General features: G+C 40.0%; 1 protein-coding gene across 4 annotated transcripts in view; it reads right to left on the reverse strand.

Moving 5' to 3' along the window:
- bur (GMP synthase burgundy) overlaps positions 1 to 25,772 on the reverse strand; it is a 707,220-nt gene that overhangs the window by 271,343 nt on the left and 410,105 nt on the right. The window contains exons 10-11 of one of the 4 annotated variants that reach the window (XR_010949680.1): positions 22,214 to 22,613; positions 20,689 to 22,164 (exon numbers count right to left, since the gene is read on the reverse strand). The exons of the other annotated variants lie outside the window; for them this stretch is intronic. The gene's annotated coding sequence lies outside the window, so the exon portion shown is untranslated. Of the gene's footprint in view, positions 1 to 20,688; positions 22,165 to 22,213; positions 22,614 to 25,772 lie in introns of those variants that run through there. 4 annotated transcript variants of the gene reach the window in all.

Genomic DNA, 25,772 nt, shown 5'->3' on the forward strand with positions numbered 1-25,772 from the left:
CGTCACTTTCGTCGCCAAGATTTTGCGGGAAAAATTTAAATGGGAGTGTAGAAAATGAATTTTTAAAGACATATTTACTCTTGAAAGAAAATAAAAAAGTATATTAGATAAATACATAAGTGACACATTAGTATATAATTTTCTTAGGCTGGATTTATCTTTCAATTCAGAACAAATTTTTTTACATTTTTCTCGTTCTTGTTTGTTCGGAACTGGACGATAAATTCAGATTTAGGGCTATATATTCTCATGTAAATTTAAATATTTTCATACAAATTTTTTCTTTATCGGGCAGATAGGTTTTAAAGTTAACTGAGAAAACGGTCTTAAATATGTTTTTTTTATTTACCCATTTCCGCATAGTTTTTGATTAAGTCGTTCACTATCATCTCGTAGTTAGTACTTTTGTGTTTGCCTAAAAAAGAAGTAACGACCTTTTCAAAAGAATCCCACGCTGCTGCCTCCACTGGTGACAATAGTTCTTTGAAGTGGTTATTGGTCATAATTTCCCGTATTTGCGGTCCCACAAAAATCCCTTCCTTTATTTTTTCCTCTAAAATCTCTGGAAAGATTGTCTTCAAATGATGAAAAGCTTCGCCCTCTTTGTCCAAAGTTTTTGATAAGGCCGAGCTTGATGTGGAGCGGAGGTAGAATAATTTTATCCTTCTTTATAAATGGGGAGTATTTTATATTATCCACCCCAAATTGAAACTCGATTCGTTCTGGCCAATGCTTTATGATGTAGTGGTCTTGACGAGCTCGGCTATCCCATTTGAATAGAAAGCAACAGTATTTTGGGTCCACTTGTAGACCACATAGCATTCCAACGACTTTAAGATAGGCACATATTTTCCAATCATGTTCTTCGTATTTGATTAGTTTAAGAAATGTTTGCATTATCTCATACGTTTCTTTCGTATATACTGCATGCGCGATCGGGATATATGGCTGCTGGTTGCCAATATGCAATAATACGACCTTTAAACTTAATTTATTACCGTCTATGAACAATCGCCACTCTTTTGAATCATATGGTTCACCAAACTGTTTGAATAGACCAGCATTGTCTTTGCAGGAACAAACACTGTCCTCCTTCGTATAGTACTTGGAAAATTGTTCGCAACGAGTTCTATAATATTGTCACGGATATTAGCATCACTAAGTTATACCATCACTAAGGCGATGCTAAGGCCATGCCAAGAAGTATTTACGTCAATAATCAAATCATGTATACACATATATAAGGCAGCCGAAAGAGATGTCACACACAGATGCATTTACTTATGCGCCTATGTATGCGCGAGAGACTGTAAACTACAAACATTCACATCAATAATTCAATCATTATGTATCTACGAATAAATAAAACGAACAAATAATTGCATCTACACATATGTACGTATACGAGCAGCGGAGCGGCAATGCACAGACACATGCATATATCTTATCTGAGTTGTCATAAGAGAGGGCAATAATTTGTGCACGTAGTTGTGGCTGGCGATTTTGTAGCCGAAAGTAACTAGTAAGTTCTGGAATGGAAAAGCCTAGAAGTATGCAATTAGAAATCAAAAAGTATAAAAGGCGCGACAGTAAAGGCGAGGAGTTTGAGTTTGATTTGAGTTGTCAAGCAGTTACGACTAAGACGATATCTAGCGAGCAATAGCAGTATTATTTTGAATAGTGGAATTTCATTTGAGCTATCAGTTTGGTTATTAAGCTATTCGTTGCACAGTTTGAGTGTTATTGTGAAGTATTTTAATAAACGCCATTTTTCCATTATTCAATATTGGAGTTATTTATTCAACAGTTTAGCGATACGAACCTAGTAAAAGGGCAAATAAGAGGTGTTAGAAGAGGAATTGTTGAATAAATTCCAGAGGACTACAAGGACATGGCAAAGTTCAGTGAATTGAAGATCCAGCAACTAAAGAAGGAGTTGGAGAGCCGTGGATTGAATACAACCGGCAATAAGATCGAAATTCAAGCACGGCTACGAGAGGTAATGGAGTTGGAAGGAATTGATGTGTACGAGTATGTCTTTTATCCCGATGTGGAAGAGCCAGCGACTAAATTGGAAGAGAAGATAGAGACTCCGAATCCATTGGCGAGTGTAGACACTAACGCGATACAAGCAGTGCTGAAGCAAATGTCGTCACAAATATCAACCGATATGTCAACACAGCTCGAAGTGCAAAAGACAGATATAACATCTCAACTGGAATCACAGGAGAACCGTATAACATCGAAGATTGAGGCACAAGAAACGCGTATGTCAGAAATGTCGACACAGATAACATCTAAGATGGAAACACAATTGGAAGAACAGAAGACATATTTGGCATCTCAACTGGAGGCGCAAGAGGCACGTATATCTGAAATGTCGGCACAAATTTCGGAACAGGTATCATCGCAGCTCTTTGTGAAACTGGAAGAGCAGGATGCAAAAATTTTACAACTCGAGAACAAAATTGATGCCGAAATAGAAGCGTTAAAAGGTCGTATGGAGCAGTTACAACTAAACCGCCCAGCTGTTTCAGCAAGCAATCCAAAGGTAAAAAAACCATCATTTGACGGTTCTGTTCCTTTCCAGGTCTTCAAGCTACAGTTTGAGAAGACAGCAGCAGTGAACAACTGGAATGCGGAAGATAAAGTTGCTGCACTGTTCGTGGCATTGAAAGGGCCTGCAGCGGAAATCTTACAGACGATTCCAGAGTACGAACGGAACAGTTATGAAACATTGATGGCTGCTGTAGAACGACGTTATGGAAGCGAGCATAGGAAACAGAAATTCCAAATTGAGTTGCAAAACCGTCACCAAAGAGCGAATGAGACTTTGCAGGAGTTTGCCTCGGACGTTGAAAGGTTAGCTCATCTCGCAAATGCGGACGCACCCGTGGAATACACCGAGAGGGTAAAAATCCAGAGTTTCATAAATGGCATACGGGACGTGGAAACGAAGCGAGCTACATACGCAAACCCAAAGCTTACATTTGCTGAAACGGTATCACATGCATTGACTCAGGAAACGGCCTCACTATTGAATAAACCAGCATACAAAGCTCATCGTGTGGAAGTGGAAAAACCAGATTGGGTAGACACAATTTTGGAAGCACTGAAGGGATCACAACAGAAAAATTCCGGAGTTATTAAATGTTTCAAGTGCGGCAACCCAGGTCATATTGCACGACATTGCAGCAGCGGTCCCAATAGTTCCAACAATGTGGGTGGCCGTAAACGCAAAGCTGGCGGAAATGAGCAAGAGCGTGTCGGATGTAAAGAACGAAAACTTGCCCCGGCTATTGAATGTCCTATGATATCTGTGTCGCAGATTGGAAGGAAATCAAGCAGTCTTACCATCAGAGGGAATGTGTATGGTAAAGAGCGTGTACTGACTGTAGATACGGGAGCATCTCATTCCTTGATCCGATCTGATTTGGTCTACAGGAGAGTAAAGTCATTACCTGGAGCAAGGTTGCGTACGGTCACAGGCGAGTATAATCAAGTCCAAGGCGAAGTGGTATGTGAGGTATTAATTGGAAAAGTCATGGTTCTACACAAATTCGCTGTGGCGGAGATCTTTGATGAAGTCATATTAGGAGTGGACTTCTTGGTTGACCATGACGTCAGGATCAATATGCGAAGAAAAATTATGCGCTATAAGTACCAGGACATACCACTTAACTTTAGTTTGGAAAAAGGGTTCAGCAGTAATCGGGTACTGGTGGAAAAGACTCGACAAAGACCACGAAAGTCAAAGGCAAAGGTTGATATATCGAATGGGCCAAATAAATCAAAATCAAAAGTACCTGCGAGAGAAACACTGGCATTGACAAAACCTAAAAGACGCAGGAAAACGAAGCAACGAATTTCCGAGAAAGAATGCGAGGGTAGTTTCAAGCCGGAGCGCACTACTGTTGTGAAATGTGGGAACGATACCGATTATGCAAAGCAAATCCGTCCAGCGCAAGCTCTACGAAGTGGTTCATTGACCAAACAACAGAGTGTAAAGGAACAGCCCAGGGTAATGAGTAGTAAGATGAAACACTGGCATGACAAGAACTTTAATTCGGAAGGTTTCTTGGCGGGAGATTTGGTACTGTTAAACAACCCTCACCGGCGGAAACGTGTTCCAGCTAAATTTCGGTGCAGTTGGGAAGGCCCGTACAAAGTTGTGAAGAAGATCAGTGATACCATCTACCGCATACAAACCACTGGGAAACCACGGGTTAGAAGAGTGGTACATTGGAGATGCTAGCGGCAGTTAGATCGGGAGATTTGTCTGATCGGGACGATCAGACTTAGGTGGAGGGCAGTGTCACGGATATTAGCATCACTAAGCTATACCATCACTAAGGTGATGCTAAGGCCATGCCAAGCAGTATTTACGTCAATAATCAAATCATGTATACACATATATAAGGCAGCCGAAAGAGATGTCACACACAGATGCATTTACTTATGCGCCTATGTATGCGCGAGAGACTGTAAACTACAAACATTCACATCAATAATTCAATCATTATGTATCTACGAATAAATAAAACGAATAAATAATTGCGTCTACAAATATGTACGTATACGAGCAGCGGAGCGGCAATGCACAGACACATGCATATATCTTATCTGAGTTGTCATAAGAGAGGGCAATAATTTGTGCACGTAGTTGTGGCTGGCGATTTTGTAGCCGAAAGTAACTAGTAAGTTCTGGAATGGAAAAGCCTAGAAGTATGCAATTAGAAATCAAAAAGTATAAAAGGCGCGACAGTAAAGGCGAGGAGTTTGAGTTTGATTTGAGTTGTCAAGCAGTTACGACTAAGACAATATCTAGCGAGCAATAGCAGTATTATTTTGAATAGTGGAATTTCATTTGAGCTATCAGTTTGGTTATTAAGCTATTCGTTGCACAGTTTGAGTGTTATTGTGAAGTATTTTAATAAAGGCCATTTTTCCATTATTCAATATTGGAGTTATTTATTCAACAGTTTAGCGATACGAACCTAGTAAAAGGGCAAATAAGAGGAATTTGCAGCAAATTCGTTACAATATGTTACCTTAACATCAGATGAAACAAATTTAAATTGTTGCATACGAGAGGCGTGTTGTTCGGCCTTTTCCTTTGACAAATCCAAATCCCTTATCCAATCATTGAGCTGTGCTTGTGACAAAGAGTTTCTTCTATTTTTAATTTTTTTTTTTGTAGATTTAGTTATCTCTACATATAAAATAGGATGTATGTACGTACCAGCTCCGGCGAGATATTTGAACCTTTAAAGCTGATCTACAAACGGCAAAACCAATCCCCAGGTACAGGGAACAAACACGTAGCCATAAAACACACAAAAATAAACGCGCAAGGTCAACAAGAGCACACCAAAAGCAAAAAGGCGAAGATCACTGACTTCAACCTGCCACAACCTACCGCACCAGTCACCAAGGCATAAAAACAGGTACATACAAAGCAATCCTAATGCAGGTATAACCACACAGGAACGCTACACAAAACAACCCCATTTGGTAGCATCTACGCCAATACCTGAATGTAATATACATACTGCGCAACTGATAACAAATCAGAACGATCAACGACACTTAAGATGGCAGCACAACAATCATCAACTATTCACCCTGTCGGAAAATCAAAAACACAAAGCAGTTTAGTTATAACCGTACCAAGAACGGAGTTTTTTGACATTTGGGTTCCACATTCGAAGGAAACCAGATATAAAGAATTATTGAGTTTTGTTGTACTTGAGTACGATTTAAGCGAAGCAGCCGAGTATTCGATAAAAAGTTTAAGCTTACAAATATCGTCGAAGCTGGATCAAAAGTGGAACACTTCTGGAAGACATAAGGAGCGATTTTTGAATAAAAACTCGGAGTGGCTTTCGGGTCCAGACTTCCCATTTACAATAACGGTGGTTTCAAAGTTGCCATCAGACCAACCAACCACTTCTTCAGGTAACCCCGGTCCCGGAAGACGAATGAAGGACTTTGTTAGCTGCAGTGAAAAAACCAAACGGCGTCGAGTGGATGACCTCTTGCAATCTAGAAGTGCTGGTGAGTTACTTTATGCGGCAGAAGTAACAACGCGTATGTCCGGCAACAGAAATGTTGCTAACATTATAAAAAAATCACAGGAAACCACTCAAATATCCGGCAAAAAGATGACATGTGAGCCAGATGCAAGATGCTTGAGCAATGTAGAAGCTTTAGCATACGACTCATGGGTACAAAACGACTCGGAAGTGGAGCATCAAGGCAGGCCATAAGGTTTCTCCATCATTTTATAGTCTAAGAAAAGCTAAGGCAGAATGCTATCCAAATGAAATTGATGTGGGTGAAACACGTGCGGAAATTAAAGTCCAGTCCGTATTAGATAAAACTGTTAAGCGTTTAGTTTTAGCAAATCAAGAAGTTTTTGTTAGTTTATTACCTACAAACTTGACGTATACTTTAATCAGCAAGTGGGGGTTGCGATGGAAGCTCTGGCCATAGCACATACATATAAGCAAAAGTTTACATGCAGTTCTGACACTGATAAGTTTTTGTTTATATTTTCTTTCGTTCCTCTCCAATTACAGGATGAAAAAGGTAACATTCTTTGGCAGAATCCTCGACCTTCTTCTACCATTTATTGTCGTCCAATTAAATTTATTTTTTCTAAAGAAAAAAATATTTTATTGTTTTTGAAACGAACAAAGTTTTAAAGGAGATACATGCGTTGTTGCCAACAAAGTACATGCTCGAAGAATACGAAGTTTCCGTAAATCACAATATGCTTCTAACAATGATTGAGGGAAAAGTTTGCAATGCTTTGACTGAAACTTCTTCCGCACAAAAGTGTTATATTTGTGGTGCCACTCCAAAAGATATGAATAATGAGTTACGGGACTTTAGGCCTAACCGAGATAATCTTGGTTTTGGTTTGTCTACTCTCCATGCATGGATAAGATGTTTTGAATGCTTGCTTCACATAAGTTATCGCCTCGAAGTAAAAAAATGCCAGATTAGGAATAAGGCAGATAAAGAGAGTGTAAAGCTACGTTCCAACGAAATCCAGAATAAATTTAAAAGTGTACTTGGATTGATAGTAGATAAACCAAAACCAGGTTTCGGCAATACCAATGACGGCAACACTACTCGTAGGTTTTTCGAAAATTCTGAGGCTAGTGCTGGATGTAACGCTCATCAAAAGATTCGACACTCTGCTTCGCGCATTAGCATCTGGGTACAATATTAATAACCAAAGATTTAAAAAATTTGCGGTCGAGACTAAAAAACTATACATAGATCTCTATCCATGGTTTAATATGCCTGTTACAGTTCATAAAATCTCAGTGCATAATACTGATATTATAAAATCAGCAATATTACATATTGGTCAACTTTCTGAGGAAGCACAGGGAGCCCGTAACAAAGATTTGAGACGATTCAGGGATGATAACACACAAAAGCAGTCGCGTGAAGCCACGAATAGAGATCTTGTGAATATGTTGCTTATAACATCGGATCCTTTAGTTAACAGTTTTAGGGAGATACCTAAGAAAAAATTTAAAAGTCTGACTTCAGAAGTCTTAAATTTACTGTCCCCCGATAATGTTGAGGAGTTAATAAATACCCCAGTTGTTTCAAGCTTTCACAGTAGTGTTGCTGATGCTCATGACTAATCCACAAGTGACTCATCGAATGAAAGTGATGATAGCGAATAATAAAATAATTATAAAAGATAACCTACGCTATAACTTTTTGTTGGATCAGGTTTTATTTAATTTAAATCTATTGTCTTTTCTACTTTGTATGATACTTTACTTTTAGGTTTTTGTAATAAGTAATTTTCACATAATTAATTTAATTATTTACATTGTTATTATTATTATTGTAATTCACTTTTACATTACATTACTGACTGGTACTATAAAATAATTTTGTAAAAATTGTAGGCCAGGATAAATACTCAAATAAATACAAAATATGTATGTACATATGTACAGTCACTCACATAAATAAGTAGACACCCCTTTTTGGACAATTCTGACAATCTTCGCTTTCACAAATTTATTTTAACTAATTTCCCATAAGAAAATTTGTCACGATCTATAACAAAAACTAAATTATATTTAAAAAATATTTGAAAAATTCGACGAATTTTCATAAACAATTTTAATTTTTTTTCGGAATTTTTTAGAGTATTGAGATTTGTAGTCCATTCAATTTAAGTACAATAAAGTAATATTCTTAAGTCCTTTAATTTTTTTTGGATCTATGTCACTTATTCGCACTAGTTACTGTATATGAAATAAGCAAATGTATGCATATGAAAAAAATCTCATAAAATTATTTTGTCCAGCTAGCTTGTTCTACACGAAACACTGTGCATTGGTGTAATAAATTGCATATGTCGCCTAAATAGATAGTTTCAGAAATTAGTCAGCTATGCATTAAAAGGGAGAAAATTCCTAATTTTTACAACGCATATTTTTGTTCCGGATTCCGAAAAAATCAATTCGACTCGACATGTGGTGCACACAGTATTCGGTGTCCAGGGAGTTTCATTGTTTTTAGGCTCAATTCAAAAATACTTATAGTATGTAACTTTCAAAGATTTTGAAAACACATGTCGCATTCTTTTAACGACAAATTGACCGCAGATGAAACAGAACATATCTGGATCATATATAAACTCAAACTCTCGCGCCCTTTTTTTCGTATTATATTTTGAACTAAATGACGGGTTATAAACTGCAATTATAAACTGAACAGTATCCAGCGAGCCTTGCAGATATTATGAAGGAACAAGGCGCATGTACTTTATTCATACTTAAATCAAGTAAAAATTCAAGCCCACCTAGACAAAAAGCTTCCCTAGTTCTACAAAGAAAACACTACCTGCCTTAAAAATATGATCTTGCTTGAAATGTCTGGGTTTGAGAAACCGACACTAACAGTTTTTTGTATCTAATAACCCTTCGAAAATCTCCCTGCTAACTAACTGATATACGAATACTAACACATATGTACCAGTAGGATATATTTACTTGAATGCTTATAACTTGTGTATTAGTCCATCGATTTTGTTGAATGAAAGCATATTTTTTTGCAAAAAAATAAAAAGTTTTCGAGATCCTTCCTCGCAAAGTACAAATTTTTTTATATTCTTACAAAAAAAATTTAAAAAATCCGTAATGATTGTTCGTTATCTTTGAATCTGTGTTTATGCACAGTATATAGCAAATTTTATTACCTTTTAAAAGAGAGTTATATTGTAACGAACCCCGTTAGTCAGGTTTATAGCTGGGGTATAACTCAGCGAATGGGTTCGCCTATACAATAAAAGATGTTAGTTAAACGTTATAAAAAATGATGATTTATTTCAATCCTTCTGAAAATCTATATACATATCTGATTATAATATGTTTAATCACCGAGTGTTTTACACGCCTCGGTGGTATGCCTGGTGAATATACGTAATCGGTGAGCGTTTTACACAACTCGCCGGATCCCTAGTAAAATACGTAATCGGTGAGCGTTTTACACAACTCACCGGATCCCTAGCAAAATACGTAATCGGTGAGCGTTTTACATAACTCACCGGATCCCTAGTAAAATACGTAGTCTTCGAACGTTTTACACGACTCGGCGGTATGCCTATCATAAACAGCTGAAGTTTGACACCACCAGCTGCTCCGTAGTGGATGTTTAACACAGCCCACTATATAGCTCACTCTACGACTTCTAAGCCAAGAGTGCCTTGTTCATGAATTTGCCGCTCCTTTTATACCATTTTTGAGTCTGCTTCCGTTGATTTACAATAAAATTCTTATAACTAAGCTAAGTATACTAAATATATATTTGTGCGCATGTGTGTTCGCTATAGTTTGACAATTCCATTTCTCCTTGTTCGCTTACTTACGTATGTATGTATGTTTATGCATAATTATGTGAGTTCTTACACTCTGTGATAAAAGTTTTCATATCCTATATATAATTTAATATGTATTATAATTATATATGTTTTAAAATGTATGTATGATTTTACAAAGTATATTTAATTCAAAATGTATGTACATATATGTATAAGAAAATTCATTTCATGCCATATATCTATATATTAATACGCTAACAAAATTTCCATACAATCAATTGACAGGCTGTTTCGCATACTTAGCATACAAAAAATCATATAAAAGTTATATGAATCGATTCGTATTGATCAGCCGCAGTGCATAGGGCTATTTTTTGTTAACAAATATTACTCTATTTGTTTATAATTAAAATAAAGAGTTTTTTGTAAATTCGAAAATCTGTGCAAATATCGAAATTTCCATCTGTAGGACGCATTATGTTCACAAACCCCCTGAGTACATAGCTCCAAATTCTCAATTGTTGCGTTGCTCAAATGTTTCGTCTCTATATATGTATATATTTGTACACGCCAAACGGTGAGAGAACTACTGCTTCGCTCATTTTCTGTTGAAATAAAATATTCTTTCCCATTGTTTCCACTTACCTATATTGGTTTGTACCAAAATCCTTAAAAAATTGTTCTAAAATAATTTTTAGCGCACAAAAAAAATTTTAAGAGAAGTAATAACTTAACCGGCCTATTTTTTTGGACAAATTTTACTTACACGTAAAAGCATAGGTCTTTATTTAACAGATTCTTTGTTTTTCATTTTAGGTGCTTTAAAAAAAAATGAATTCAGAAATAATGAGTCAACTTTTGTTCAAACTCACTAAATTTATTTATTTATAACAATTAATTGCAAATTTTACCCAAATGTTTTTTGCATTTCCAGATTTTATGCTCATTTTAGATATAGCACGTGTTATAGTGAACAAAAAATAAATAAATTTGCTACAAAGATATTACATTAAAATTTGTATATTGTCTTTTATGCTAATTTGTTTTGATATTTCTTATTTTATTTTATTATATTATCTTTTATTTCAACTTAGTTTATTATTAATTTATATGCAACTTGATTGAAACGGAAGATTTCACGTTGTATATTAAACGACCCAAAAACGTTTTCGATTTTAGGTCGAAATATTGCATAGGCAGTATATTACCCACTATATTTATTATTAGGCTAACTTTGTTTCATTATATGCCCATTAATCGGATGCTTAGATCGCATAATCCTAATTTGTTTATGTTGCTTAAAATTAGGAAATCAATTTTATTTTAGTAAATATGTTTGCGTGAATAATTTCAATGTTTTTGTTACTTTTTCTTTTCTTTCTTATTTATTCTGCTTTGTTATATCTTAGTATTATATCGTTCACAGACGATATTTTATGGTAGATATGGTCATATATATTCATCTCCATTTCATGAATATGAATGTTTACAAATTTAATACAAATTAATTACGTACATAGATCTCAATGGGAATCCCAACATTAAATATCCGAATATTAGAATCTTCATATTTCCACAATGATAACATTAAAACCCGGAAAAAGGTCCAAGTGCACTTATTGCGTTTTTATATGGAACTGTTTATTCATATCACTTAATTTTTTCGCACTTTAAGTACTTTATTTTTTTGCTTTCATTTAAATTTTTTTAGTAAACTCTGCCTTCTCTCTCATTACATAATTTTTTTATATTTTTATTTTTTATGAACGTATCCTCTATTGTATTCGAAATTTTCGTTTTGTGTCACACTTATGTACATACTACATATGTATTTATACAAAATTAAACTCGGTAAAGCGCCAATTGCATACCTAACGGGTGGCGTGAAATAAGCTTAATTCCTTAAGGACAGTTCTTCGCTTTTAACTAAAAGTTCGTGTTTTTGAATTATGACACTATTGAAGTAAATGGGCGATATATGTATATGGGAGATATAGGCCTACTGGGGAACCGAGCACACATAACTAACTTCGGTAGCGCCCCAACGGGGACCTCCCAGGTGGTGTGAAAAAAGCTATTTTTCAATTTAATGTCAAGTAATTTCACCTTAATTCTATGTCAATTTCTTTTGATTTTACATATTTTTTATATTTTTGTTTAAGGAGGTCCATACCAAAACGTTATAATTACATTTGAAAATTTTGTAGAAAATTTAAGAAAATACAATAAAAATTACAATGTCTTAATGAAAAATTTAAGTAAGTTAGACCAGTTTGCTATATTTCCGCTCACTGCTTAACTATTAACGCATTATTTCACTACCCCCAACACTGGATGCATAGACTGAGCTAAAAAAAATAAGAGTTGGTCGAATTTCGACCACAGGCGATACTAGTATAAATTATTATACTTCAGTTTATAATTTTAATATGAAAAATCCAAATTTGTGGAGGCCCCGAAAGCCTGTAATTTTGTGGTCTTCACATGCCTCCCCCCTTACTTCCGACTCGTGATTGTTACCTCGCCCCCTCTGTTGATCCGTTTTTATGGCGTGAAAGCTGTAAATTTTGTACAAAACTCATAACCCGAACCGTGTTGGCATTTCCTTCGTTAAATTTCCCAAGGTTTCCCATTTCGCAAAATTTCGTATGTTTATGTGCATAAATGTACGTGTGAGTTTCCTAATTTCATCCTTGTTGTTGTTGTTACCAAATAATTATTCCTTCTTAAGTTACGTTGACCTTTATTGTTGTACTACTGCAGCTTTAATACCTTGCATTTCTTATGTTAGTTGCTATCGGTATCCTCGTGTTTTGCCCTTTCATGTATTGCTTGTGTTTGTGGTTGTTGTACCACTGTATCTTTTCATTTCGTGCTTGCTTGCGTTGTTTGTTGTTGTACAATGTAGCTGTGATATTTTCTATTACTGTTGTTAGTTACTGTTGGTATACGCGTGCATTTGCCCTTTATTGTATTGCTTGTGTTTTTGTTGTTGCACCATTGCGTTTCTTTATTCCTTGTTATTGTTAGTCGGCTGTGATTTGTTTGGGGGTGCTGTTTACGGTAGACGGAGTAGATAAGCGTTGTTTTGGCGTGTAACAAATTAGTGTTGCCGAAAAATTTTGTTACCGGTATTATAATATAAATGTGATGGTTACTATTATTGTGATGATCATCAATAGTGCTATTATGATTATTAGAGCATTATTATTAAAACTAATAATATTATAATAGAAAATAAAATTAATCTAATTGTAATAATTATTAGGGCAATGATTGAAATTTATGAAACTTGTTCATATTATTATTTACCGTCAGATTTCTTCGTGCTACGCCTTCCTTTGTAGTTTTCGGTGATTTTACTCTTCGGTTGTGTTTGCCAAGATGTAGTGTGGAGGGTTTTGTTGCGCTTCCGCTTCCTCCGTTGATAAAATGGCTTAAGCTCGCTTAGATGCGCTGTTCTCTTCTTGTCTTGAAACGTTTTGTCCAATTCGACGATGGCTGGCGAAATAAAATTCGTGATTCTATGGGGTCCGCTGAATTTTGGTGCTAGTTTGGCCGCAAAGTTGTCGGTTGCCTTAGACAGATGGTGCTCCTTTACTAAAACTCTGTCTCCTATCGCCGGATTCCACTTCCTTCTCCCCAAATTATAATGTCGTGCCTTTTCTGCCGACGCACGTTGCTGGTTTCTCCGTACCATTTGAAATATCTCCTTCATTTTCGCTCCGTTTGATGTTTCGGTTTGCTCTCTTCTTTGGGTTCTCTTGTGGTGTATAGGGTACTGTTAATTGGTGTTTTACTCCATAGTCCTGAAGTAGTCTCATGAATAGTCTGCTCGTGAACTGGGCGCCGTTGTCTGTTATTATGACCTTCGGTACTGCAAATCGTGATAATATACGGTCTCTAATGGTACGATCTCTACCCACTTGGTGAAACGATCTAGAAATACTAAAACCATGGTATTGCCGTGCTTTGAACGTGGTAATGGTCCAACGAAATCTGCACACACCGTTGCCCACGGTCCTTCTGGAATTTGGGTTAACATTTTCCCCGCTGCTTGCTGCTGATTAGGCTTGTAAATTTGACAGGTTGTGCATTGTTGTACATACCGTTTTATATCGCGAGACATTCCTGGCCAGTAGTACCTTGTGGCTGCTCGAGCTATTGTCTCCCGGATACCCATGTGTCCGGTGCTTGGACTGTCGTGCACTTCCTGTAATACTTTACCGCGTTGTTGTTTCGCTACACATAGCTTCCACGGGAACTTTCGATGGCATTCAACCATTTCAATGATAAGTGGTCCGTGATTACCGTGAATTCGTAGCCCTCCAGATATGGTCACATTTTGCGTGTAACCCATACAATGGCTAAACACTCTTTCTCCGTGGGTGAATAATTAATATCTACTTTGTTGAGGCGGCGGCTAGCGTACGCGATTACCCGCTCTCCGTCGTCTAGCTCCTGTGTGAGGACTGCTCCTAGTCCAAAATCGCTCGCGTCTGTTTGTAATGTGAATCTTCGTGTAAAATCTGGGCACGCCAGTACTGGTGCTTCGGTGAGTGAATTCTTCAGTGTCTGAAATGCTGTTTCTTGTGCTTCGGTCCATTTCCATTTAACATGGTTGTCAGCGGATGCGTTATTTTTGAAAACTCTGGTACGAATTGCCGGTACCAGGATGCTGTACCGAAAAATGGTCTTAATTTTCTTACGTTTGTTGGTGCTTGCAATTCCTTAATCGCTGCTACTTTATCTGGGTCCGTGTGTATACCCTTTTCGCTTACGACATGTCCCAGATACTTCAGTTTCTTCTTGAAAAATTCGCACTTTTCGGCGTTGGTTCTTAAATAAGCTTTTCGTAGGCGTTTAAACACTTCCGTTAGATGCTTAATATGCTCCTCTAGAGTTGAGCTTGTAATTATGATGTCATCTAGGTATGCGAATGCGTTCGGTTCTAATTCGGGGCCGATTACTTGATCTAATGCTCGTTGAAATGTTGCGGGTGCTGAATGAAGACCAAATGGGATCACGCGCCATTGAAACAGCTCGCGTCCATGTACAGTAAATGCCGTAGATTGCTTACTACCTCCATAGGTATCTGCCAGTAGCCGTTTTTCAGATCCAGGTTACTTATGTACTTCGCGTTTCTTAGCCGTTGGCGATAGTCTATACATAACCTCCACTTACCATTCTCCTTCTTTACGAGTACAATCGGTGCACTATGCGGGCTTCGCGATGGCCCCTTCTCCAATAGCTCGTTTGTCTCCATATTAAAAGTTATGAGGTGGGTTTGGTCAAAGGCTGACGTATGCTCAAGTCAATCCAGAGTCGGATGGAGGTCCCACTTCCCCCACCTAAATAAATACACAGTAAATTAGTGTTTTGATTTCGAACACACACACACACGCGGCTCTTAGGCTAAAATATCCACAACCTTGAATCCAGAAGAGAGAGAGAGAGAGAGATGTTCACTAAGTAGTATCGCTTATATTATAATCCAAGGACGACGGCTCTCCGCAGAGAGAGACATAGAGTGCTAGCTAGCGGTAGCCGAGATGGTGGAGACGACGGTGGCTCTCGCTAAGGGGTGCTAACGGCGGTAGTAGTGACGGCGGTAGTTAGGATCACGCCCAGGGAGAGAGTACTGGATGACGGTGGCTCTCACCAAATAGCTATGACAACGTGTGGCTAGGCTTCGGGATGGGATGTCCGTGGATCGGGATCGCGATGATGATGGTACCTACGGCGAAGTGTCTATATTAGTATGAGGCTAACTAACTACAATATATTGGCTCGGGTATTCGGCTGGGGTAGTAGGGGAGTTTATCCCGCCGCAGGCGTTGGGAAGTGTTCCCCTCTTACCTGAGCCGTATATCCGTGCATTACCCTTCCTCTGAGTAATAGGGGGGGTGAGTCCCGTCTTACTCAGAGGAGATGATAGCAAAATATTAGGGTTGCCCAATAGGCCGGGGGGGAAGTACCATCGGCAGAACCGACCTTGTAACTTTACCCCCCTCGGCCCAAAGGGAGTCCCTGGAATATGGGTTAGGGTTGTCCCATAGGCCGGGGGGGGGGGGGGGAGTACCATCGGCAGAACCGACCTTCTAACTTTATCCCCCGTCGACCCAAAGGGAGTCCCTAGAATATATTTATATTGGCTCGGGCAGTCTGCCAGGGTAGTGGGGGAATCCGCCCCGCCACTGGCGTTGGGACGGGTTTCCTTTCTACCCGAGAAAGCTGCTCGTGCATTACCTCTCCAGTGAGTAATATGGGGTGTAAATCCCGTCTTACTCACCGGAAATGTGGGTAAACCGACAGGGCGTCCGATAGGCAGGGGGGCGTACCATCGGTGGAACCGACCTTGTAACGCACCCTCCTAACCCAAAGGGCACCCCTTGTCGATCGCCAATGGCGGACGGCACGCACTTCACTTACCTACGGCGAAGTTTGCCTGGTGTATTCCGAAAAATCATTTTATTCATATGCAACTATGAACACATTGGGAATTATGCTCGCATTGTCGCGCACAGCGCGCACGAATGAAAATTCCCAAGCATTGTGCGTTCACCATCGCTGGCGTGCCTTGTGCTTGCGCGATGGTTGTTGGGCCAGTATGTATATGTATGTCGGTACATACAATATTAGGGGCGGGCAGTAAATGGAAAATATAATGTTAAGGGTGGGCGCTAAATGGGAAATAGATATTGTGGCGTATCATTTGCTACGTTACAGTCCCCCTCCTACTTCGGCGGACGAAAGGTTGTGGCATTCTAGGGTTTTTGCGCGGGGCCTGAACTACCATGGGCAGAGCCCAGGTATGTTTGACCATCGGTTGAATCCGATGGCTCGGCCGACATGTGTGTATATGTGTTCGTTGATGTTTTTATTATTATGATTGATTTTTTTTCCTTCTCTTTTTTCAACAATAATGTGTACATTTCATTTGTGTTTAAATTTACATTGCAAGTACGAAATTCATTTTAAATTTATATTTCAAGATTAAGGTATATACATATGTACATTTTTATATTACATTTTAAATTTACATTTCAAAATTAAGGTATTTACATTTCATTTATAGAAAACTTATCAAACTAGGTCGGATCTTGCTTCTCCTCAGCCAGCGAATCGTACCATCTTGGAGTGTTCATTCAGCTTGATTATGGCGTGATCTTCGTCCGCCCTACGCGCCGTGTTACACCCTTTTGCGATTTAGCCATAGTCCGAGCGAAGAAGTCTGGGGCGTGGTTTCCATTAGCAGTATTTTGTGGCTCTCGGGTTGGTGCATACCGTATAGTGTCACCAGTGGTTGTTTTGTCGCATACGATGGCCGGCTATTAATGGCGGGCCCAGAATGTCTTAACGTCCAGTATTCGTGGCTTATTTAGAGGCCACGGTACTGCGTCGAATGGAGGCGGTTCTTCGGGCATGGCATCTTTTGTTCGTGCTTCTCTCGGCCCGACGACGTTGCGGTTAAAATTTATTTCGGCGGTTGATGTGTGCATTGGTTTCTGGTAGTTCTTGGTGCCAGTCCCGATGGTCTTGTTTCGTACCGTGCGTTTTCGTGCCACCCTTGTTTTGATAACCCGTTCGGTAGGATTTTTGTGGGAGGCATACGCTACAGTAAATCGGTGGGTGATGTTATGATCCCTCAGGATCGTTGCCGGGGCGTTAGTGACGAGTTGCTCACCATTATCGCTGAGGAGTATGGCCGGGTAATAACGTTCTTTTAGTGGTGTGTTGCGTCTATGTTCTGCGGCAGTGTTTAACCCCTTTAGGTGTGTGCATACTTTTTATGTGTTTCTATAAGCTCTAGGTGTTCTCTCTTTCGCTCTTCGTTGAAGTGTTCCGCTTCCCTTATGTAATGCAGGGTTGCGGGTACGTTTGCGTTCGTTGGACCGGTTGAGGTAAGGGGCTTTCCATCCAGTGAGACGGTAACGTTGCGCTTTGCCAAAAATTCCATACCCAGAATAACACTCTCGACCAAATTAGGGATAACAGATACCAACGTACTAGCTGTTTGACCATTGTATTTGACCTTGAAAGGGTAGGGGTGGGTACTCGCAATGCATGATTGGTCGGCAAGTTGCACGCTGCAACGATTGGATAACGGTGGAATCTTTCGTTGTTCCAAATGCCTTCTCACGGCTTCATCGATTTATGTCACGGTGGCCCCAGTGTCGATCAGGGAGCGGCACATCAATCCTTCGATGGACACCTGTATGTAAAAACCTTCGATCGTTCCCCTTCCCTTTGGCTACGGATGATCATAGTGCGGGTGTTATCGGATTATTTCGGTTCATTCCGTAGCATGCACAATCCCTGGAGAGCGTTCCGTCTCGGCCGCATCTAGAAAAAAAAGTCGGCTTTTGTTGGTGCAATGGAAACGGCGGTGTCCGCGTTTCTTGCATAGCCAGCAGGTGTTTCTTGCATCGTAACGGTCAGTGAGTGTAGACAGGGAGTGCGTTATTTGATCAATCTGCTCCTCCAGCTCCTCGATTACTACTGTGCTTAAGCTATGTGCTAACAGTCGGCTCTGTTTGGCTTCTTCGCTCCGCAGTAGTTCGTACTGGTCGGTGAGCTCCATAAGCTGCTCTATCGTTTGGAACTCGCCCCGCTTCACAAAAAGTCGATACTCCACCCGTAGTCCGTCGTATATGCGTTCTAGATGATCTTCTTTGCACAAAGTCGGGTGGCGGCGAATCATCGTCTGGAGAGCGAGGATATAGTCCTTGGCCTTTTCTCTGCTCATCTGTTTTCTTTGGCGGATAGCGCCCTCTAGCTGGCTAATGTGTCGCTTCGGCAAAAAGAATTTTCCGGCTTCGGAGCGGAAGTCAGCCCATGTGTGTAGTTGTTGTTTTTGCATGCGGAACCATTGAAGGGCTTTGCCACGCAGTATTTCTGGAAGGGTTGGGAGGAGCTGATCTGGCTTAATCAGATAGCATTCTGCCAGTTCCTTAATCCTTTCCAGGAAGTCGTATAATGTGTCGCCTCCAGCGTAATGTACATCCCAGCGGCGAACTGTGTTCATGACTTCCGTGCTACTTATGCCGTGACGGCTGGAGTGGTGTTTTGCGTAGATGTGACTGGCCTGGCCTCTTCGGCGGCGATCTCCATCTCTACCTCTCTCAAAAGATTTTCTGTTGATTTACGCCCTCGTTGGTCTCGGACGTACGCTCTGTGTGCTGCGCAATTCGGCGACGGTATGTCCGTCGGTGTAGATTCGGTAGCGTTTGCATTCTTCGATTAGCCTCTCCTTCTTCAGCAGGTAAATCCAGCCAATAGAGCCGACGTTCAGCGCGGTGGTGGTGGTTTCGCTTATCTTGGTATTGATTGTTGGTTGTGTGTTCGATGAACCCGTTCCTTCAGTGTTGGTGCTCTCGTTGGTTTTGGCACAGTCGCCTGAGGAGACGGGTCCCTGCTCGGGCACCATTTATGAGGTGGGTTTAGTCAAAGGCTGAGGTATGCTCAAGTCAATCCAGAGTCGGATGATGATCCCACTTCCCCCACCTAAATAAATACACAGTGAATTAGTGTTTTTATTTCGAACGCACACACACACGTGACTCTCAGGCTAAAATATTCACAACCTTGAATCCAGGAGAGAGAGAGAGAGAGAGAGATGTTCACTAGGTAGTGTCGCTGACAATATAGTGTAACCCAAGGACGACGGCTCTTCACAGAGAGAGGGAGATAGAGTGCTAGCTAAGCGGTGGCTGAGATGGTAAAGACGACGGTGGCTTTCGCTAAGGGGTGCTAACGGCGGTAGTAATGACGGAGGTAGTTAGGATCACGCCCGAGAAGAGAGTACTGAGTGACGGCGGCTCTCACCAAATAGATATGATTACGGGTGGCTAGACTTCGGGATGGGATGTCCGAGGATCGGGATCGTGGTGATGATGGTACCTACGGCGAAGTGTCGATTAGTGAGAGTTTACTGACTAATTGGACTAACTACAATATATTGGCTGGGGTATTCGGCTAGGGTAATAGGGGAGTTTGTCCCGCCGCAGGCATTGGGACGTGTTCCCCTCTTACCTGAGCCGTATATCCGTGCATTACCCTTCCTCTGAGTAATAGGGGGGGGGGGGGGGGGTGAGCCCCGTTTTACTCAGAGGAGATGATGACAAAATATTATGGTTGCCCAATAGGCCGGGAGGGGAAGTACCATCGGCAGGACCGACCTTGTAACTTTACCCCCCGTCGACCAAAGGGAGTCCCTACAATGTATTTATATTGGCTCGAGCAGTCTACTAGAGTAGTGGGGAAATCCGCCCCGCCAATGGCGTTGGGACGGGTTTCCTTCCTACCCGAGAAGGCTGCTCGTGCATTACCTTTCCGATGAGTAATAAGGGGTGTGAATCCCGTCTTACTCACCGGAAATGTGGGTAAACCTGCGGGGTGTCCGATAAGCAGGGGGGCGTACCATCGGTGGAACCGACCTTGTAACGCACCCTCCTAACCCAAAGGGCACCCCTTGTCGACCGCCAGTGGCGGCCGACACGCACTTCACTTACCTACGGCGAAGTGTGCCTGGTGTATTCCGGCCAATCATCTTATTCATAGGTAACTATGAACACGTTGGGAATTATGCTCGCATTGTCGCGCACAGCGCGCCACGAATGAAAATTCCCAAGCATTGTGCGTTCACCATCGCTGGCTTGCTTTGTGCTTGCGCGATGGTTGCTGGGCCGGTATGTATGTATATATGTATGTCGGTACATACACTACTAGGGGTGGGCAGTAAATGGAAAATATGATGTTAGGGGTGGGCGCCAAATAGAAAATAGATATTGTGGCGTAGCATTTGCTACGTTACAAAGTTTCCTGCATCTTCGGAAAGTATCTTTGTTTTATCGGCCAATCATCACGCATGATTATTTTATGCGCCACGATGTTTGAGGTACCAGTCATATTTTTGAAGCTAAGGATCTGTTCGTCTAGGAAATCCTTAACTCTTGTAGTATTTTCAGAAGGGCTTTGTTGGTCCGTGGTTAGTCCTTCCGTATCATTTACATCGGGCTCGCCTGCTTCAGTTATTGTCCTGCACATAACCGTGTCTTTGATTGCCTCTTCTGCTTGTAGCGTTACCGTGTGACCGCCGAAACTTAATGATGTGTTTGCCCTGGCTAGTATGTCCATGCCGATGACAACTTCTTCTATTAGCCCTGGGAGAACGAGTATTTCGCTGTTGTACTTCTGTTTCTCAATCTCTACATCTGCCACTATTGCTTCCTTTATCGTGCAGGCTCTACCATCGCCCAATACCACTCGGCTTCGTATCTGTTTTAAAATCGCCTTACCTAATTTCCTCGATCATTTCTCACTCATAAAATTCCTTGTCGCTCCTGTATCTACTGTTGCTGTTACTTTGCAGCCATTTATCTTTACTTCGGCCGAAATACGCCCTCCTGTTTGCTTCAAAATAGTTAGACCTCCCGAATTTGTATTGCTGGAGACCCCACCCCCTCGGATCTGATCGAGTCTCCGTTCGTTTCCCGATGATGCACGGCAACAATTTTTTGTGAGAATGTTGGGGCGACCACATTCCCAACAAAAGTCTCGACGCTCATTGCGACACGCATAGGCACGATGTCCGTTTTCACCACATCGCCTGCACGCAGTCCTGGGATTCGTATACGGTTGTCTTGTTGGTGGGTTACTTCGCTGTGTATTGCTATTGCCAATCCTGCTACTTGGCTCTACATCTGTTAATTCTTGTATGAAAAAATGCTGGTCATTTGGACGCCTTGCTGGAAGTGCTCTTGCCACTACTCTCTGTGCACCTCTGCCATTCGCGATATTTTCGAAGTCCTCTGCCAGACTCACCAAGCCTTTGAGCGTCTGAAATTTAGTTCATTTTCTATATAATTGATACTCACTGCGGCAGTTTCGGTATATTCTTTGCAGTCTTTGTTCCTCGGTGAGGTTCGCGTGTCTCATGAGGTTCTGTAGTTCCAAAACGTAATCCTTGAACGACTCTCGTGGTCGTTGTGTTCGCTGACGTATCTCGTCTTCCAGCTTTTAGAAGTATGATGCACTCAAGAAGAAGTGTAAAAAGTCGTGTTTAAAACTGTTCCATTCGTTCCAGTGGCGATTATTGTTCCGCAACCATACCAGGGCTCGACCCTTGAATAATTCTGGTAGCGCTCGCGGGAGTAAATTAAGGTCCATTTCATATCCCTCCGCCAGCTCTTCTACTCGCTCGACGAAACTCAGTAGGTCACCTTTGCCATCGTATTTAATTCCCCATTTCCGTGCTCGGTCCATTACGCAGACGGTAGACGGAAGTCGGGCAAGTTGTCCTGCAAATTGATATGATATATTAGGTATCGTAGGTATGCTTACGCTTACAATGTTGTTGACCGGGGTCCCTGGTCGATTTCTGGAAGCGGTTCGACTGTTGCCTTGACCTTGTTGATTAGTGGTTAATGTTGTTTTGGAATGGTTTGTTTTCAACTCTTGCAAAACTTGTTTCGTAGCTCGGATTTTGGTTAACAAATTGAGCGGACTCCTTCCTCAACTCGTCGACGGTTCCGCTCTTGTTGAATCCAAACTCGGCCGCATATGTCAAAAGATCTTCCCTCTTCAGGTAATAAAGCCAATTTACCTTGACCATGTTGTTTTGTTATATGTTCCGGTGAAATACAATATATGTCCCCTTATATGTATAAGGGCCCTGCTCGGGCGCCAATTGTAACGAACCCCGTTAGTCGGGTTTATAGCTGGGGTATAACTCAGCAAATGGGTTCGCCTATACAATAAAAGATGTTAGTTAAACGTTATAAAAAATGACGACTTATTTCAATCCTTCTGAAAATCTATATACATATGTGATTATAATATGTTTAATCACCGAGTGTTTTACACGCCTCGGTGGTATGCCCGGTGAATATACGTAATCGGTGAGCGTTTTACACAACTCGCCGGATCCCTAGTAAAATACGTAATCGGTGAGCGTTTTACACAACTCACCGGATTCCTAGTAAAATACGTAATCGGTGAGCGTTTTACACAACTCACCGGATCCCTAGTAAAATACGTAGTCGTCGAACGTTTTACACGACTGGGCGGTATACCTATCATAAAAAGCTGAAGTTTGACACCACCAGCTGCTCCGTAGTGTATGTTTAACACAGCCCACTATAAAGCTCACTCTACGACTTCTAAGCCAAGAGTGCCTTGTTCATGAATTTGATGGTATTATCAATACACCAAGAGATCAAAGAATAAATTTTAAGGCCGATGTAGAAGGCTGCGCGGCAGCCTATCGTCGATTGATTACTACAACCACAACTTCTCGTGAGAAGAGTGTCGTCACAAACATGCTGTCCCAACTCTAATGTGCTGAGCGCCACTCACCGCTTGTTATTTAACGTATTGTTGTTTATGTAAAAATTTGTTTATTATTACGGTTCTTTAGATGTTTACCTTTTTTGTTTATCATTTTCCCTTTTACTTGATTATTTTAAGATTTGTTAAATTAGTCGATCAGGTGCACTCAAGAGTGTAAGTGCAAAATTATGGAATGTTGTTATGTTTTATGTGTTAACATGTTTTTGTTTTTATATGGCTTTCAGTCCTGAAGATGATTTCAGTATGAAATCGAACTATCGATCAAAATAAATTTGACAAATATCCAATTTATATGTAAAATAAGCATTTTTGGTGTTTCAATTTACATGGCCTAGAGCTAGGAAAAAGTATTATAAAAAAAAATTGTAATTTGTGATCCAGTGTTGCTATTGATTTATTATTTTTTGTTTATTTAGAAAAATTGTAAGGAAGGAAACATTTACTGGCATATTGCGATGGTACCATTTCGAAAACCGCCACATCATCATCGTCAGGCAATTTCGTAATGTTTTTATTTATTTCAACAGGTTCCACCAGGGATCAAACCACGGTCAAACTGCTGAAATCACAATCGCCTCACCATTGGGCTATTGTGTTGTATTTGCTTTCTTTGCTAATTTCAGTTTTATACCACTTTCACGCTCTCGCACAATTTGAGACATTCTGTCCTTACATCAATTTGTGCTAGGCGTGCTTTTTATATTCAGCGTGCTTTGCACACAGAATATATTAACTTTGAATGGATAACGGTTGGTTGTACAGGTATAAAGGAATCGAGATAGATATAGACTTCCATATATCAAAATCATCAGTGTCGAAAAAAAAATTCATTCAGCCATGTCAGTCGGTCCGTCTGTCCATCCGTCAGTACGTTAACACGATAACTTGAGTAAATATTGAGATATCTTCACCAAATTTGGTACACGAGCTTATCTTGACCCAGAATAGATTGTTTATTTTATACTAAAAAATAAAAAACACACACCTTAATGTCACTTAAATAATAAATTTTATTTTGTAACTAAAATTACAAAAACAATACAAATTGTTTCGACACTCGCGTGGTGCCTTCTTCAGTTGTTTGTGTCAACTAACCATTGTCCATCAGATGACAAATAAAGCCTAGCAATACTTAAAAATAATAAACAAATAATTTCCCATATTATAATATCATATAGTACAAAAAAGAGCAATAAGAGAATGCGCATTCGCAACGCAACAACAATAAAAAGTAAAACAGAAAATTTAATGCAAGGCTGAAAGAAGACTAGAGTACAATGGGCCACTATCACGATTAACTACATTTTTATAATTTATTTTATAATTTGGGAAAAATTTAAACAACGTGACATCAGGACGGACAAGGCGACAGCTGTTTCGATTATACCTTGTAAATCTCTTCAAAGCCTTTTCTCCCGGGAGTGGGAGTCGAACTCGCACTCCTACGATAGTTGAAATGGTTATAAACGCATTCAGCTACGTCATGCCTTAGTTGTTGTAAAGTTTTTCCCAATTGCCTTCTTTTTTTGCATAGTTTAATCTTTTACACATTGCATACTTCGTATGCAACTATGTGCCAAAGCTATGCTTGGTACGGCGGTTTTCAAAGAAACTTTGGTTTTGTTGCTGTTTTTGTTCTATTTATAGAACTACAACGAATTAACCAATTTTGTCTGTTTGTATGATTTTAATAATCGGGGATTGCCCATATTGCTTTTTTTATAAATGTATAAAAACATTTATTTGAAGCAATTTTTTTAATTTTTATAATTTATTTAATAATTTGGGAAAAATTTAAACAACGTGACATCAGGACGGACAAGGCGACAGCTGTTTCGATTATACCTTGTAAATCTCTTCAAAGCCTTTTCTCCCGGGAGTAGGAGTCGAACTCGCACTCCTACGATAGTTGAAATGGTTATAAACGCATTCAGCTACGTCATGCCTAAGTTGTTGTAAAGTTTTTCCCAATTGCCTTCTTTTTTTGCATAGTTTAATCTTTTACACATTGCATACTTCGTATGCAACTATGTGCCAAAGCTATGCTTGGTACGGCGGTTTTCAAAGAAACTTTGGTTTTGTTGCTGTTTTTGTTCTATTTATAGAACTACAACGAATTAACCAATTTTGTCTGTTTGTATGATTTTAATAATCGGGGATTGCCCATATTGCTTTTTTTATAAATGTATGAAAACATTTATTTGAAGCAATTTTTTTAATTTTTATAATTTATTTAATAATTTGGGAAAAATTTTAACAACGTGACATCAGGACGGACAAGGCGACAGCTGTTTCGATTATACCTTGTAAATCTCTTCAAAGCCTTTTCTCCCGGGAGTAGGAGTCGAACTCGCACTCCTACGATAGTTGAAATGGTTATAAACGCATTCAGCTACGTCATGCCTAAGTTGTTGTAAAGTTTTTCCCAATTGCCTTCTTTTTTTGCATAGTTTAATCTTTTACACATTGCATACTTCGTATGCAACTATGTGCCAAAGCTATGCTTGGTACGGCGGTTTTCAAAGAAACTTTGGTTTTGTTGCTGTTTTTGTTCTAT

The sequence above is a fragment of the Eurosta solidaginis genome, chromosome 2 (genome assembly GCF_040869045.1).
Source record: "Eurosta solidaginis isolate ZX-2024a chromosome 2, ASM4086904v1, whole genome shotgun sequence".
In the NCBI taxonomy this organism is placed as follows: domain Eukaryota; kingdom Metazoa; phylum Arthropoda; class Insecta; order Diptera; family Tephritidae; genus Eurosta; species Eurosta solidaginis.